This window comes from Drosophila navojoa, chromosome 4 (assembly GCF_054131105.1).
Source record: "Drosophila navojoa isolate 15081-1374.11 chromosome 4, UAZ_NAV_1.0, whole genome shotgun sequence".
Classification (NCBI taxonomy): domain Eukaryota; kingdom Metazoa; phylum Arthropoda; class Insecta; order Diptera; family Drosophilidae; genus Drosophila; species Drosophila navojoa.
Window position 1 is genome coordinate 6,931,190 of NC_142892.1, and position 16,493 is coordinate 6,947,682.

The window sequence follows — 16,493 nt, forward strand, 5'->3', positions numbered from 1 at the left end:
TCTTCAGCAATTCAAGAGGTCTCTCAAGATCCCCGACTCACCATGGTCGATTAGTCGTGATCAAGTCTGCTTAGCTGGCTCACAATGGAAGTTTTAGCTCTGGAAATGAGACCAGAAAGCATTTAATACTTGATCTAATTTCGTTAGACCCATGGAAAAGTACAAAAATAAAAGTTTCCAAGCTTCCAGACCATTAGCCGTCATTAGTTACCTTTCGGATCTCGCATAGCGTTAAACACATTAAGATCTCTTAACACCTGATAAGATTTCATTATGATATCGAGCTACGCACGCATAGGTGTCTATTCATATCGGGGCATTATTATTTACCTATTTTTAACCTAGCTCAACTTGTTCGGTTCGTTTCCTTGGAAATTGCAATTTATTTTTGGCTTTTTTGGCTTTTGTTTCTATATTTAGACACTTGGGCGCTTCAATGACATTTAAAGTCATCTGCTAATGCTCATTTTGCAGGCCTAATTACAATGATCGATCAGTAATTCTTCTATGATATCAATGGAAAGGCATACGTAATCAAGTGATAAGTTCTTTGTTAACGTCAGCAGGTCTGAAGGAAATGCCATTCACCAAAATGACATCAGATATTAAAATTGAATCAGCTTTGATATGAGTTTCGATTGGATGAGGACAATAAAATTATAATCTAACTTGTTTGTAATATAAAAGAAAGATAATAGAAATATAAAAAAAGAGAAAGAAATATATAAAAAAAAAAAAACTCATAAAAAAAATGTATTCAAAATTGCAATAAATTATCAAATCAAGAAATGAAAAAAAAAACATTAAATAAAAAACTTAAAGAAAACCAAATGCAAATAAAAACTATTAAAATTAAATTATAAAATATAAACATTTTAAAATAATATATAAAAAAGGGTATATTAAAAATAAATGCAAAATTAAATAAAACTCTTCAATTTTGTCAACATAATTTTGAACAGGGTATCTTCTAGTCGAGTGCTTGGACAGCTGCGCAAGCAAAAGAACAAATGCTTTTATTGTGTAAATGAGATTGCGTCAATCAGCAATTGATTCTTGTTCCAAGAAATTTGCAGCGAGCTTCAATATTTAAATCAAATTACCTTATATATAGTACAGGGTCCATACCACAACAGTCCCGCGAGTTGCAACGGAAATTCCTTTAAATCACAACAGCAGCGCAGTCTCGTGCAGTGCTATAATTATAATATATACGTGGAAATTAATAATGGAATGCGTAACGCTATCCATTGGTATATATATATACATATGAATTATATGAAATACATGTGCATCAGGAAATGAGTCGAGCCCCTGAGAAATTTCGCAACATGCCATACAATCGGTCATCAGATCTTATCTAGAAACTAAGCAGGCAACTCGACGCATTTAATACAATTAATAGAACTATATATGAATACATATAGACATACATACATATATACATATAGCTCGTATGCATGCATCGTATGATGTCCAGAAGTTCCGGCACGCCGGCTGACGTCAAAGTAAAAATATTCTAATCGAAAGTCTCGCTGACCCATATAGAGATATTCGCTACACTTACCAGCCCTGGCTAAGGGCCAAGGCGGGGTAACAACAGCAGCAGCAGCGGCGGCAGCAGCAGCGGCTACTGCTAGGTTGACTAAACAGCTGATAACGGAGAGCCCATGCCTGATGATAACCAAAAAAACACGTACTCCTACAGCACGACAGAAAGCAGAATTGAAGAACGCAGAACGAAGAACGCAGAACGAAGAGCGAAGGCAAAGTCAAAGGCAAAGGCGTCTACGTGCGCTGCATTATTTCACCATGCGATCCAGGTCTTTGCACATGTGTAAATATGTATGTATATATATGTTCATATATACATAGTTTTTGATAAGACGCCCGCTCGTTATGACTGATTGTCTGGCACCGTCTGAGGCTGCTTATCAACCCCATAGAGGCATCGTCATCGATGTTGAAGCAACGGCCACGGCTCGTGTATCAAGGTGCCAAAGTACATTGACGACGTCATTTATGGCGCAAAACGTTGACGCAATCAAAGAAATTTCACCTTCACACTTTTTCATATTAACGAAATTGGCTAAAATTCCGGGGATAACTAAATAGATGAGCCGCATGACTCATCCACTCACTGCGAACAGCGTTTCGTCAGAAATCTGCGTTTCAATTTGTTTGTGAATGTCACTTCAGGATTTTATACCACAATAGTAATCACAGACAAACGCTGAGTCACGGCCCCGTCACAGGGAAATGTGTCTTAAATAGGTTGCTCCGCGCTGAACTTTAAACAAACTCAATGCTAATTGTTGCCTGTCAGCAATGGAACTATGCACTCTACAGTGAATCATGACAACAAGTGGATCCGATGCAGTTTGCTATATAAGAGGTACGAATGGCTAAACAGGAATTTCTGAGAAAGAGTGAGAGTGAGCGAGAGAGAGGGGCACTGAGAGCTATTTACATCTATGAATATGTCTGGCTAACAGATTAGCTCGATTCGCATTTAGTCTATAATTTATTCAAGAACAGTAAATCAGCAAATAAATTTGGCAGAAAGAAAAAAAAAAAAACACTGAAAACAAATTAATTTTTGTCAAAATGTGGCGCCATTTGTCAATGGAATTCTAACTCGAATTAATTCGAAACTTAGTTTGAGGTTTTCGTCTGGCGAAACATTCGAAAAAGCAAAGCTTAGAAACCACATAAAGTGCGCTAGACGCTGTCTGGAAATTCCCATAATGAAAAGAAAGCCAAATACAACAACAGCAGCAACAACAAGCATAAATAGCTAAATTTGTTTTTGTACCTCGGCTAGACGGCAGACGCGTCTCGCGCGTGTGCAAAAAACAATAACAACAAAGAGTTAAAAGCTAAAGATTATAAAACGAGAAAGACTTAGTCTAGCCAAGCTAGACGAACTCTAGATGCTCTGTTGAATGCAGCTTTATGGGGGCTAGTGAAGTTCACTTTAAACTTGTCTTAAGGGAAGAGAAGTTCTGAGATGGAAGAAAAGTTAAGGCTTAAAACAAACTCAATTTTGGTACTCTAATATTTGCTGTTATAGAATAACTAATTTTTATATCTGCTCAAGCAATGATTATGAAGTTTAGTCGTTTTCAGTCTAAGTAGAAGATCCTGAAGATCCTGAAGATCCTTAAGATCCTAGACCTTGGAATTTACTTGTGTGTCTGCTCATCATTAAGATTGTTTATATACTATCCAGTGCTTAGTTATAAACAGCCCAGAAATTCCCAATTTAGTCAGCATATATATGTAAATGTGTTAGGTAAACATTTTTACTTTGAAATATGTTGATAGGTATTAGATTTCTATAAACTATTGTCTATTGCATTTAATGCAAATAAAAGAAAATCTATATACATCTCTCTCTCTCTCTCTCTCAATCTTAAAGCTTCGCTGCAGTCAAACATCTCAGCTATAATCTTCTACATAAAGGGTGTTTGGTATATCGGCAGAAGATCTCGAACCACGCATGAGTATGATGAAACCTTCTAGAAACTTTGCTAATTCGTGATGCTAAGTAAAAGCTACTCTTTCGTAATCTAATGCCTGCTATAGAGTAAAAGAAACTTTGGACACTGTGTGCTGGGAGCGTGGTTAGACTCATAAATTAATAATAAAAATGATTTTTTTTTTACACAGAAGAACTACATTACAGAGTGATTCACAATAGAGATATACCATATACATATATCCCAATGCCCACTGACACATTTGCTGCACAAAGAGACGAGCCTACACAAAATCGTATGACTGGACTCTGGAGCAACAATTAGACGCGCATGTCTACTCAAGCTGTGATATATACTAAATGAATTTGGATATGTCAGCTTTTAATGCCCGGCACACTTTACGATCAATATATAATACCCTGCATAGTGTATAAAATGGAAGGTAGCAATAAGAAAAAAAAAGAAAATAAAATAAAACCAACTGAGAGCACACGATGAATTGAAAAAAAAGCAGCAGCAACAACAACAACAACAACAAAACCAGTTAGCGTCAGCGACAGCGGGCGGCGACAGAGCACTTTAAGCCACACACGCGCCATTGGGAGCAATTGGCAGCGCGTGAGCCGCCGGCAGCGCAGTCGGCGCTTTGGTCGTCGCCTCGCGTCGCGTCGCGTAGCGTCGGCGCTTTTGTCATAGATTGTCATTGTCCACGCGACTGCAGCAGCAGCAGCTGAATTCACACGGCTCATTGTGGTTTTTGATATTCCGCGGAATTCGCGGCGACATTCCCAGCAAGCGCCATATATTATATCTATTTGGCGTTAGCTATATGTATCTATGTATGTGTGTAGATACAGTTGTACTTGACTGGATGGCAAATGTGTGTGTTCTATTAGACATTATGCAAATGCTGAATGTAAATGCGAGTCACTAAACTAACCCAGCTACCGTTTTAACTCTTTTTGTTTTAGGATTCCATTTAGAATGTTCTCAAACATACATATATGAGACTTCTTTGCAGACTGTGGGGAAATTAGTATAAATTTCAGCTCTTATAATAAATTGTTATACATATGTATGTATGTATGTTTGCAAGGTCTTTTGAAATGTAAGGAGAACAGAGAAAGAGAGAGGGAGAGATTAGTTCTACTCTTTAAGCGATTGAGTAAAGTGGATCCGGGTTGAGATTGGAATTTGATTTGTGTATCGCCTGAGACCTGTTCCATTTGGAGCTAGACGACGATTAGTATTATGGAAGCTAAGTGAATTAGCTCTTTTATCTGGGTTTTCACTAAAATCAAATCAAGTTTAATGCAATTATGTTTCATTAATTAAACTTTGTGTTATGTAAAGGTGGTTCCCAGTCAGTGCGAACTGTACGTAAGTAGATGTCAGTCAAGCTATAAAACTTTATGAATAGAACATAAAACTTCTAAATCGATATGTCTATATGTAATCTCTAGCCAAGCTCTAGTGTCCAGCTATGCAAGCCTTTCTTACATCAGTAAAATTATGAAAGATTAAAGTACACCCTAGCCCAAATCCTTTGCTACGAGTATAGGTCAGTCCTCTGTAGCCAATCTCCACTGTACTTCAAGCAAATACCGCACGACTGTCACGCTGGGCTCCAATTTGACGCTTACGTTCTGTCAATTAGTGCAGCATGTGGCTCGCGTGGGTGTCTGATTGATGTTGGAGTCAAAGCTACCGCCAATCGACCTTACCGCCGCCACTCCGTCCACGTCCGTCCGGCAACAGGTGTCCGTGTTGCTATTTGCACACGCTCTGATTAGGTTTTCCCCCTGGCGGTTCTGTGATAAAAAGCCTCATAAATCAAACTAAATACAATATATTTACGTTGGATATAGAGACACATGTAGCAGTCTATCTATGTGTAAGTGTGTGTGCGTGTGTGTGTGCTCTATTTTATATAGCCCAATGTATCAGAGCTTAGGATGATGATTTTCAGTTAGAATACGCTACAATAAAAATAAATGCAAAAAATAAAAAATAAAATAAAAATTCGCCGAAGACTTAAATCGTGGCACGTTTTGGTCATTACGATTCATTACCCATCCCAAGTCATTGGCCATTTGTTATTGCTGTCAGTGTTGAAGGTGTTGTCGTTGTTGTGCCCACTCACACACACACACCTATACACCTATACACAAAACGCAGCACGTTCTTGCGCAAACACTGCAGTGCAAAAAAACGTAAACAAAAGCAAATTTTTTCAACAAATCAACTGTTCAATATAGATATATATATATCGATATATTTTTTTAATTTTTTTTTTTTTTTTTTATTTAGGTTTGCTTGCGTAACCCACATACTTCTTTTTTTTTTAAACCCCATACCTCTTAAATGTTATAATGTGCAGATTCAGTTGACTTTCTTACATAAGCATAGGAGTGTGTCACGCTGTTCTAAATATGTTTCATTTACACTTTTTTTTTTTTACGTAAAGAATTTATTGAACCCGTCATGCGACTGGAAATATGAAGCGACTTTTTCAGTTGGGGATAACCGTACAATGACGAATTTGAAAGCTCTTACCATGCCTTGAGGGGCCTGTCAATATAGGGGATTAAACAGGTGCCAGCAAATAATTTAGCAAAATTAAATTGTAAATAGTACTTTGAGTGGCATTAGTATTAGTCATCAGTGGCAGATGTTTTGTTCTCATTACAATTGAAAATGGCATTAGAATGCATTTTTATTATACTAATATCTATAATTATATATTATTATACTATATATCATTAGTATTGTCATCATTATTATTATTGGTAGTATGAGTATTAAATATCATTAGCAATTGGTGTAGTTTGTATGACTTACTAATTAGTATTATTATTATTATTAGTATTATTATTCTTGTTATTATTATTATTATTATTATTATTATTATTATTATTATTATTATTATTATTATTATTATTATTATTATTATTATTATTATTATTATTATTATTATTATTATTATTATTATTATTATTATTATTATTATTATTATTATTATTATTATTATTATTATTATTATTATTATTATTATTATTATTATTATTATTATTATTATTAATATTATTATTAGTATATTAGTATCTAGAATCAGCATTATGAGCAATTAATATATAAATTAAATTCCAATGAATTATTTCCTAACTTGTTTTCAATCTAATTGTGATTGCTTTCATTAGCTGCCCCATGCTATATATTGTGGCTCCGTTAGTTTCCAGTAATTTCGTTTTCGTTTTAGCCCGACGCAACGTAGGGCATATTCATTGGGATCGATAACTGCTTCACACACGCAAAAGTTTTTTTTGAGCGAAATTGCAGACTGTCAACTTATGCGCAATGCGGGATTCAAAGTCAATGCAACGCTTACATAACTCACACACACACACACACACACTTGCACACACAGACACGTTCACGTGTGTGAAACACTATTCGAACTTACGTAAATTGAAAGCGCGAAACGACGATAAACAGCAGTGCAAGAAAAAAGAAAGAAAACCCGAGCAGGAAAAAGAAATTTCACAACAACTGACACGCGCTCAGAATTGATTGGAAATTAGTTATAAATAAAAACACTTAAATTATTTATAAAAGAGCCAGCAATTGCAGATTGTCCAATTAAAATTGTGTATATTCGGCATCTACATACATACATACATACATACATACACATACATACATACATACACATACATACATACATACATATATTCATACAGCCTGTGTGAGGCTGAGCAAAAGTCAATAGCGAAGCGTCTGCGGCGGGGGCGGCGACTGCGAAGTCGTTCACAGATTGAACGGCACGTGCCGGCGGTCAGCGTCAGCGCCAATATGGGTAGCCAATAGTAAACAGCGAACAACAACAACAACAATTGTGACTTATTTGCAAAACAGGGCGACGTGCAGTTGATCGCGAAAACGCAACTCAACGTCTCGTTGCTTCGCTTTGCTTTGACTCGATCGATCCGATGGATTTGTGTGTGGCTCGTTGGCTTCTGCTTGGATTCCGGCTGGCCCCCGGGGGTTAATGGAGCATAATGGCGTGCTTAATTAGAATGTACGAATGTAGCCACAAAGCGAGCGCCGTTCAACAATAACATCAACAGAAAAGAAGAAGAACAAATTCAAATGCTGAAAAGGAAAAAAAATTAAAAGAAAAGAGAATACAAATTATCAGCGCCCAGTGGCAGTGCGCCTATATATTAGAAACAGCTCGCATACCAAGAAATTTCGGATGGTAAACTCAAGTGAGAATCATGTGAGCATGTGATGGCAGTGTCCAACATAACTAGGTAACTTTCTATATATAGAAAAGCTTGTGGGTTTCCATAGTGGGTTACGATAGTGGGTGTTTAATAGATTGATCGACTAATCGATTGCATGAACTGACTGCCTATTACTGAATGACTGATAGAGTGAGTAAGTGATTGACGAATTGACGATTTGCTTGACTGACTGAGTGGCGCATGATCTGAATGACCAAAAGAATGGATTGATGGACTGACTAACCTATGGGAGAACTGAAGAGCGGATTGACTGACGCATTGAGGAACTGATTGTATGACTGAATGATGCACTGACTGAATGACGAACTTATGGATTAATAATCGGAATGCGGAACTGATTGCTTGACTTCTTGATCGATAGATTGACTGAATTACTGATGTATTAAATGATGGTCTAACTGCCCGATTGATGAACTGACTCTGTGATTGACTAACCGATGGATGGAGTGAAAGAGGGAACAATAGACAGAGTTGACTGTATGACTGGCTGACTAACTGAGTGATAGATTGATTGACAGACTGATACAAAATGCAAAAAACACTTTTTATGTAAAGTTGTTAACATTCTATTGGAATGATTTAGTTTGCAATGGAACGAAGTAAATTACCTCCATACACCATAATCTAATCGAGTATTTGCGAATTATTTCAAGTACTTGTGTACTAAAACATAAGGTCAAACAGCATGTCGATAGTTTATAATCGTCTTTAATTTCCTATGTTGATAAATATCTTTGAAACCCATCCAGAGATTGTGTTCAAGAACTAGTCCTAATGACATTGTTCTTGGCAATGAAGGGGGGAGCAAAAGTGGTAAAACATTTAAAAATATTCATTATAGTAATCAGTTTGGATTTAGTTGATATAGAGATAACTCTATCATCGGCAGTGCAATTAATGTCAAGTTCCCATTTGACAGTCTTAGTTCTTCTTTATATTTTGGCATTAATTTCTACATATTTTGTTGTTTAGTGTATTCAAAGTGTAAATATGTTTTTCATTGCGAGGCATTTGCTGTGGCATTGGGTGAGCCATGCAAAAAGTACATCCTATAGGCAGTTGATGGGTCTCTGGCCCCAAGCACAGGCCCATTCCCGTGCCCCTGTCCAGCGTCTAACGTGTCGAACGTTGGGGCTTTGCTGACGCACGAGATGATTATCAAACGGGGCGACAGAGGCGTGCCTGCAATCAGCGGGCAACACGAGGAGCCGTAGTGGCAATTGAGCATGTTGCTCGTGCTGCCAGCTCGTGCCGATTGTGACGGTCAGTCCGGCAGTCCGTCAATCAGTCAATGAGTCAATCAGTCAGTCGGTGATTCGAGATTCGTTAAAGTAATCATTATTAACAGCTTTAGCTGTTCGATTGTCTCTGTGTGTGAGTGTGTGTCGGTGTGTGCGCGTGTGTGCATGTGCCGGGCCAGACGCGGCTTATTTTAGCCAAAGGTCAAGCGCAGCATCGATAGAAACCCATCGAAATCCAAAAATACAACTCGCATTCACAGCACACCATAAATCAAAGCGTCTGCGCATTTCGACGGCTGCTGTTCATACGAATTGACAGCAGAGTATATTGGCTTGGTGCAATGTCTAGATTCCTAAACAATCGATCAGTCTGCTGGATGAATGTGAAACGTGACTTGAAGCAGGAGATGACTAGAGACTAGAGACTAGAGACTAGAGACTATAGACTAGAGACTATAGACTAGAGACTAGAGACTAGAGACTAGAGACTAGAGACTAGAGACTAGAGACTAGAGACTAGAGACTAGAGACTAGAGACTAGAGACTAGAGACTAGAGACTAGAGACTAGAGACTAGAGACTAGAGACTAGAGACTAGAGACTAGAGACTAGAGACTAGAGACTAGAGACTAGAGACTAGAGACTAGAGACTAGAGACTAGAGACTAGAGACTAGAGACTAGAGACTAGAGACTAGAGACTAGAGACTAGAGACTAGAGACTAGAGACTAGAGACTAGAGACTAGAGACTAGAGACTAGAGACTAGAGACTAGAGACTAGAGACTAGAGACTAGAGACTAGAGACTAGAGACTAGAGGACTAGAGACTAGAGACTAGAGACTAGAGACTAGAGACTAGAGACTAGAGACTAGAGACTAGAGACTAGAGACTAGAGACTAGAGACTAGAGACTAGAGACTAGAGACTAGAGACTAGAGACTAGAGACTAGAGACTAGAGACTAGAGGACTAGAGACTAGAGACTAGAGACTAGAGACTAGAGACTAGAGACTAGAGACTAGAGACTAGAGACTAGAGACTAGAGACTAGAGACTAGAGACTAGAGACTAGAGACTAGAGACTAGAGACTAGAGACTAGAGACTAGAGACTAGAGACTAGAGACTAGAGACTAGAGACTAGAGACTAGAGACTAGAGACTAGAGACTAGAGACTAGAGACTACAGAGATCCGAATCAAACAAGTATTTCTCAGTCAGTTGAATCCACCTATTTCAGTTTTCTTAATGATTTTTTTCTTTCATAATTATTTGTTAGTGTCGTCGCCGCCGTCGGTACCCCCAGGGTCTGACGCCGGAACGGCGACTGCATTCACTTACTTCAAGACATTTTCAACAGCTGGAAAAGCATTTCCGTTTAGCAGGAAAAGCAATTCGCGTGAATCCATTCAGACTGATCAGTACGCTAACTGGTTTCAGACAGCTGTTTGTTCTATATTTATCTGACTAAGCTCCATGCGGCAAGTGTAGAGTAGCCCAGTCGTATTCTCGGAATAATAATAAACTTATCTCAGCTCTATGGCAATGGGCCGCCGTCGAAAGCACTCGTGCCTCGAGCTTTGTCACCCCAACTTCCTATGCCGCGAGATGTCCGACCGCTAGACGCAAGGGTCAACTTCCCTATTTACCCATTGGCTACTTATCAGCGCCTGGTTCTCTATGCGGAAGCATTCAGCTTGAACGACGTACAGTGAAGCGTGGGCACTTGAAATTCGTATTTAATTCTCAGTTTGGCTTCTGGAATATTCTAAGATTGATGTTCAGCTGTTCTATGGTGAATCTCTAGTAGAAGCATTTTAAGTGAATCATATGTTAATATTAGGAATGAATATTCCATTAGCTTGTCTGACTGTTTGCCTCACTGTGCGGCACCTTACAATAGCGGAACCTAGCCTAGCAAGGTTATGGGTCTGACATTTTGGCACTGGGCCAGTCTGAACCCCAAAGCGCTTATGCCATGTGCTCTATTAAGGTCAACATGTCAATTTCATTGCGATAAGGCTTTAAAGTGTTCAAGTGTGTGTGTTTTTTTCGCAGCTCTGAAAATTTGTATTTGGCTATTATTGGGCGCTATTAAGTATACATGTGGGCACGACACACGGATCTTTATGGGCAGCGCCTGGTCAATGATCAGACTGAGTAGTTTGTTTACCTAGACGCCTCGCTGTGATGTGATGTGATTAGATTAAGTCGCATTTTACTATTATGATTGATGGTTTATTTTTAGCTAATTTGGATTATTAATATTTTATATTGCGGCTCGCTAATCAACACAATCGTAAGGCCTCTGGCAGTTTTCCGTTCTTATGTATCAATTATTATTTATTTTATTGGCATACATATGTACATGTACATGATTGAACTTTGGGCCTTAGCGGGCTTTTCGCTGTCCATGTTGATTCTTTGGGGGGTTTATCATCTAGCTGAGTGGTATACCAGCTACTTGGCTACTTATTGATAGGAAATTAATGATAACAGTTACTACGCTGCTACCTGACAGTTTGTCGCCTTGTATATTGCGTCTTAGCCAAGGTCTAGTTAAGGTCTAAATGGGGTTCCATTTATCTCTTTGTGGAAGTGCGAAAGACAGGAAAAGATAGTCGGCATTGTGAGTCAATCATTTCTTGTGGCAGATTCTATGGAAAGTTAAGATATTTGTTAGTAAACAACTTGTTTTTTCCTCATTAATGACTAGCAATAATTAATAGCTAGCAATACATGGAAGCTGAACTCTATAAGAGAGGAAATATGTGTTCATCATTTCTTATAATAATAATAAAAATTATAATTACACAATGATAAAGTAAATAAAAGTTTAAGTGATGATGACAATGACAATGATGATGATAATGATAATGACAATGGTAATGCCAATGTAAATATCGAATATTGACATAAAAACAATCAAAATGGCAATAACAATGGCAATGATAAATACCAATGACAATGACAATGATAATGATAATAAAAATGACAATAACAGCCACACAATGCCAATGACTATAAAAAATCACAATGCCAAAGATAATAATAATATTATTTACCCATCAGCTCCTTCAGTATACCAAATAAAATTGAACTATATGTATGTGTAAATATTTGGATATATTTTCAGATATTCTCCGTTTCCTATATGGCTAACATGCATTCATATATGTACATACATATGTGTTCAATCTGGAGATCATTTGCATTTTCTCACTCCGTTAGCTCGTTAGAGTTGAGTGCTAAGCCAACAGTTGGTGCCATCGCTTGGTTATCTATCTATCGCATTCAGAGCCGAGCCCACTCGACCATAGCCCAAAGTCAATAACACTTGCGAAAATTGAGCACGATAAGCACGAGTGCCATAACAACAACAACAACAACGACAATTAAATGGTACAACAAATCAAATAAAACGAAAAGTAGCAAAATGTGAATGCGTGACCGTCAACTCCTTCTTTCGGTTGAAATTCAGCCAACAGCCCCACCTGTTGCCTACCCACCCTAATCATAAGATTCAAAACTCGTGCTCATGATTATATGGCGACAGCGGAACGTAACGCTTATCAGCTAAGGGCTGTGGGGGCGGGGGTGTTGATTATTGGTGTTGTTTTCTGTTAGTTTTATCTAGCTGGGGCATGACATTTTGCGTGTGCCATGACGAATGCACGGCTACGGCAACAGTGGCTGCTATTCATACACCCACACACACACACACACGCACACACACATGAACATGCGTTGTTGAAAAAATTTTCCATGAATTTGTTGTATATTTTTCGCCGCCTGTTGTTTGCAACATGTACAGTGTGTACACTGTACAACAGCGTTCGGGTTGCCTGTTTTTGCTTTTATCAATAATTATTTTGTTGTGCTCGCAGCGAGTCAAGTGCTGTTGTTGTTGCTGTTGTTGCTGTGTGCTTATCAGCCTAGAGAGTGGTGGGTGGGTTGCTTGCGGTGGGCGGGCGACAAGCGGTTAGTCGTGTGACACAGACACAATCACGTAGGCCGCCGGAACGATCGTACGTAGTCGTATGTGTGTGTGTGTTGGGGGCAAAGCTTGTGCCGTGCTCCATCTATAATTAGCTTAAGGCGCGAGGCAAACAAAAGTCACAACAACAACAACAATAACAATTACAGCGATTGTAACAATTGCAGCGACAGCGACAGCAACAAAGGCAAGGCTATCATCGATCGATCGATCGTCTGCCGTCTGCCGTCTGCCGTCTGCCGTCTGTTGCCAACCCAAATATTAACCATACCCTACCTAACTGTTCGATATACTCTATGCCAGCTGAAGTCGTCACAGAACTAACTATAGCAATTGCCTAGTGCGCTAATTGATTGACGCAGCCAACTTATCAATGATGATGATGATTGTCCAGGTGCACTAAGTACGCCTAATATATATACTATATACTTATATAGGTCTAGCTATATCTATATATATCGCTGGCCATTTTGCTGGCAGCCATGCTTAAAGGCAGCGACAGAAATCAATGTGAAATTTAATGCAATTTTAATGCAGCGGCCATTATTCAACTTGCAAAATAATTAAACTCGCTGCAACAACAGCAGCAGCAGCAACCGCAGCAGCAGCAGCAGCAGCAACAGCAGCTGCAACATCTGTGGGGTGTTAACTTGCTTAACGTGCAACAAGTCGCTGGCAATTATGAGTTGCAAGGCGAGCTTTGAGCATTTTCAAGCCAGGATGTAGGGCCAGGGCCTCGCTTTGATTCGCCATGAATGCAAATTGCAGCAACCTACAGCAGCAACAGCAACTACAAGCAGCGACAGCAACAGTCCAAGCAGCCTTTTGTAATTGAACAATTTGCTGCGCCGGACCAGGCAGCTGCTCGTGCAACAAGAACAACAATAGCTGAAGCTGCTGCAGCATCAGCAATGGCGTCTCTAAGTACCGTGTCGCCAGAGCGAAAGTTTACCGTAGCCAAAGTTGCATATTTAATGCTCAGAAATGATCATGAATTAATTTAGTTGAACTAAGCAACGAAATGAATTTTTCTTTAATTCATTTTTAGCTTGAGAAGTATATAAATAAATATAAATAAATATAAATATATACATATATTTTTTTAAGCAAAATTATTTTATTTTCTTGCAAATCAATTAAAAGAATTTATTTACTTTATTTATTTATTTTTTTTATTTAAAAATTTAATTTAAAATCTTAAAAGGCTTAGATGGCCTTGCTGAATTTTTGTTAAATTTGTTGGGCTTTTCCGCAATGCGGCTAAGAAACAATAACAAAACGAATTATAATGCTTGGGCATCAGAGCCGGATCCTCGTTTTGATATCAAAGCAATTGCGTTCAGTTGACTTAACGAGGATTGCATACAAATGTATTTGAGCTGCTGTACGATAAGAATTTCATTTGATGTGCTGAATAAACAACTTGATGTTCATTTTGTAAATCAAGAAAATTATAAAAATATGGAAATATGTATAATATTTAAATTAGTGTTTAGCTCACATTTAAACTGATTTTTGTTATATATATATATATATATATATTTTTTTTTTTTTTTTTTTTAAATAGATTTATATACTTATATGTGTATACTTTTTAAAAGATATTTATTGACATCCGTAGTGTAGCTTAAGTTTTCGTTATATATCTAATTGAATTTTTGGCATATTCCATAAATTTTTCTATATATTTTCTCTCTATAATCCTTTCAATGCATTTCGTGATCTTCTGATTTATCAATCACGCCGTTTTTAGTCTGTTTTGGCATCACTGTGCATCCACTTTCAGTTCCAGTGTCTGGGCCTGTTGTTTATTTAGGCCCAACCGGCTTCTTCCAGCAGCAGCAGCGTCAGCCGCACACGACGCTGGCAACGACAAAGCAGGGCAAACAAAGGCGTTGGCCATAACAACTCAATACAAGGCAGTGGCCAGGCAAGATGTGCGCGATTGGGATCGTTGTCAGACACAGGCCAGCCCCAGCCCAGCCACAGACAGAGACAGAGACAGAGACAGAGAGAGAGAGAGCAGAGACTGACACTGGCTGCAGTTGCAGTTGCAGTGGCTCTGCCTCTGCCTCTGCCTCCTCAGTCAGACTTATTTTCAGTGGCCATTTATGCAAATGGCCTTGATTTCCACGTAAGTCTACACGGCTGGCCATTGCGGCAGGTGTGAACTACTTTCCAACTACTGTCCCGACTGTTTGCACAGCAGAGCTCACTAATTAGCTGCAATATCTAATGCAAAGGCGCGCCAGCCAGGCGTATGAGTAATATCTCACCTAGTCTCAAAGTCAATATTGACATATAGAGATATATGTATGGTATATCTTCTATATATAGGGGTACGATTTGTGCCCAGGGGTCTTCGAGCAGCGGTGCGTGTCAACGATGTCAGCGTCAACGACTCCTAAACAAGTGCGCTGCTCCGATGTTTTGCAATAAGGCAAACAGGCAAGTGACTAGCAAATATTGACAAGATCGTGTGTGTGTGTGTGTGTGTGTGTGTGTGATAAAGACCTGGCAGACGACAGGCAGCAGCTGAAACGTGCATCTATATGTGCCAGTGTGTGTGTGTGTCTGTGTGTGTGCCTGTATGTATTTATATCAAATTAATAAAGTTTCTTTAGCTCACCTGGCGGCCTGGGCAACGCCTTCTTCTCTGCGCACTACGATATGCTGCTATTGACGTAAATGCTGTGCGCTTCTTTTACACAGGCATATTTCAAATGACGCGTGCTGTGCCGCCAACAGCACCGCCAGCACCACCGACGCCTCTTGCTATTCCTCTCTGATAAAAGTGTTTAACATTCATTAAGATTAATAAACGCAACGGCACGAAACGAGTTTCAGATATATACATACATATATATATATATACTTATATATACTCATATATATACATATATACAATTTGTGTTCCCTGTTCCTTCTGTCTACCGAAGCTCTGGCAAATATTTACACACAAATACGCTCGCTCGCCTAAAATATATATTATATTATTATATATATTTTTAAAAATGCACGCGACATACCCCATAAAGCACAAATTTGTTGTTGTTGTTGTTGTTGTTGTCCACATTTGCACGGCCCAACTGGTTCTCGTCTCGATTTTAATATGCGCCAGACAAATTTCTGTGTGGGTTATTTATTTCGTTGCGAAAAGGCAATTTTATGGAGTTTTCGGGCATTGAATACTGGCGAATATTTAGCATTAGTTGGTTAACTTCAGGTGAATTGAATGAGGTGTACCTATACATATATACAATGTATGTATATATGTATAACATGTACGGCAATCGGGAAGACTTTACGTATTTTGCTTAATTTATGCTTGAACTGAATTTCTTATCTATTTACAGTTATTGATCTCATTTGGAAACCATATATATATAAAACTATTTAATCAATTCGATTTTTGTTTTGCTGTTCATATAGTCAACCTTCCGCAGCAGAGGCAAAACAAATTCAGTTTACAA

The 16,493-nt window shown here is 38.5% G+C and overlaps 1 long non-coding RNA gene across 1 annotated transcript; it reads right to left on the minus strand.

Moving 5' to 3' along the window:
- Positions 1–917: 917 nt before the first annotated feature.
- On the minus strand, positions 918–15,908 carry LOC149091362 (uncharacterized). Its single transcript, XR_016196778.1, has 3 exons — positions 15,650–15,908; positions 1,104–1,196; positions 918–990 (listed from the first exon to the last, which is right to left on the minus strand). It is a non-coding gene; the product is annotated as an uncharacterized LOC149091362 (long non-coding RNA).
- Positions 15,909–16,493: the final 585 nt, after the last annotated feature.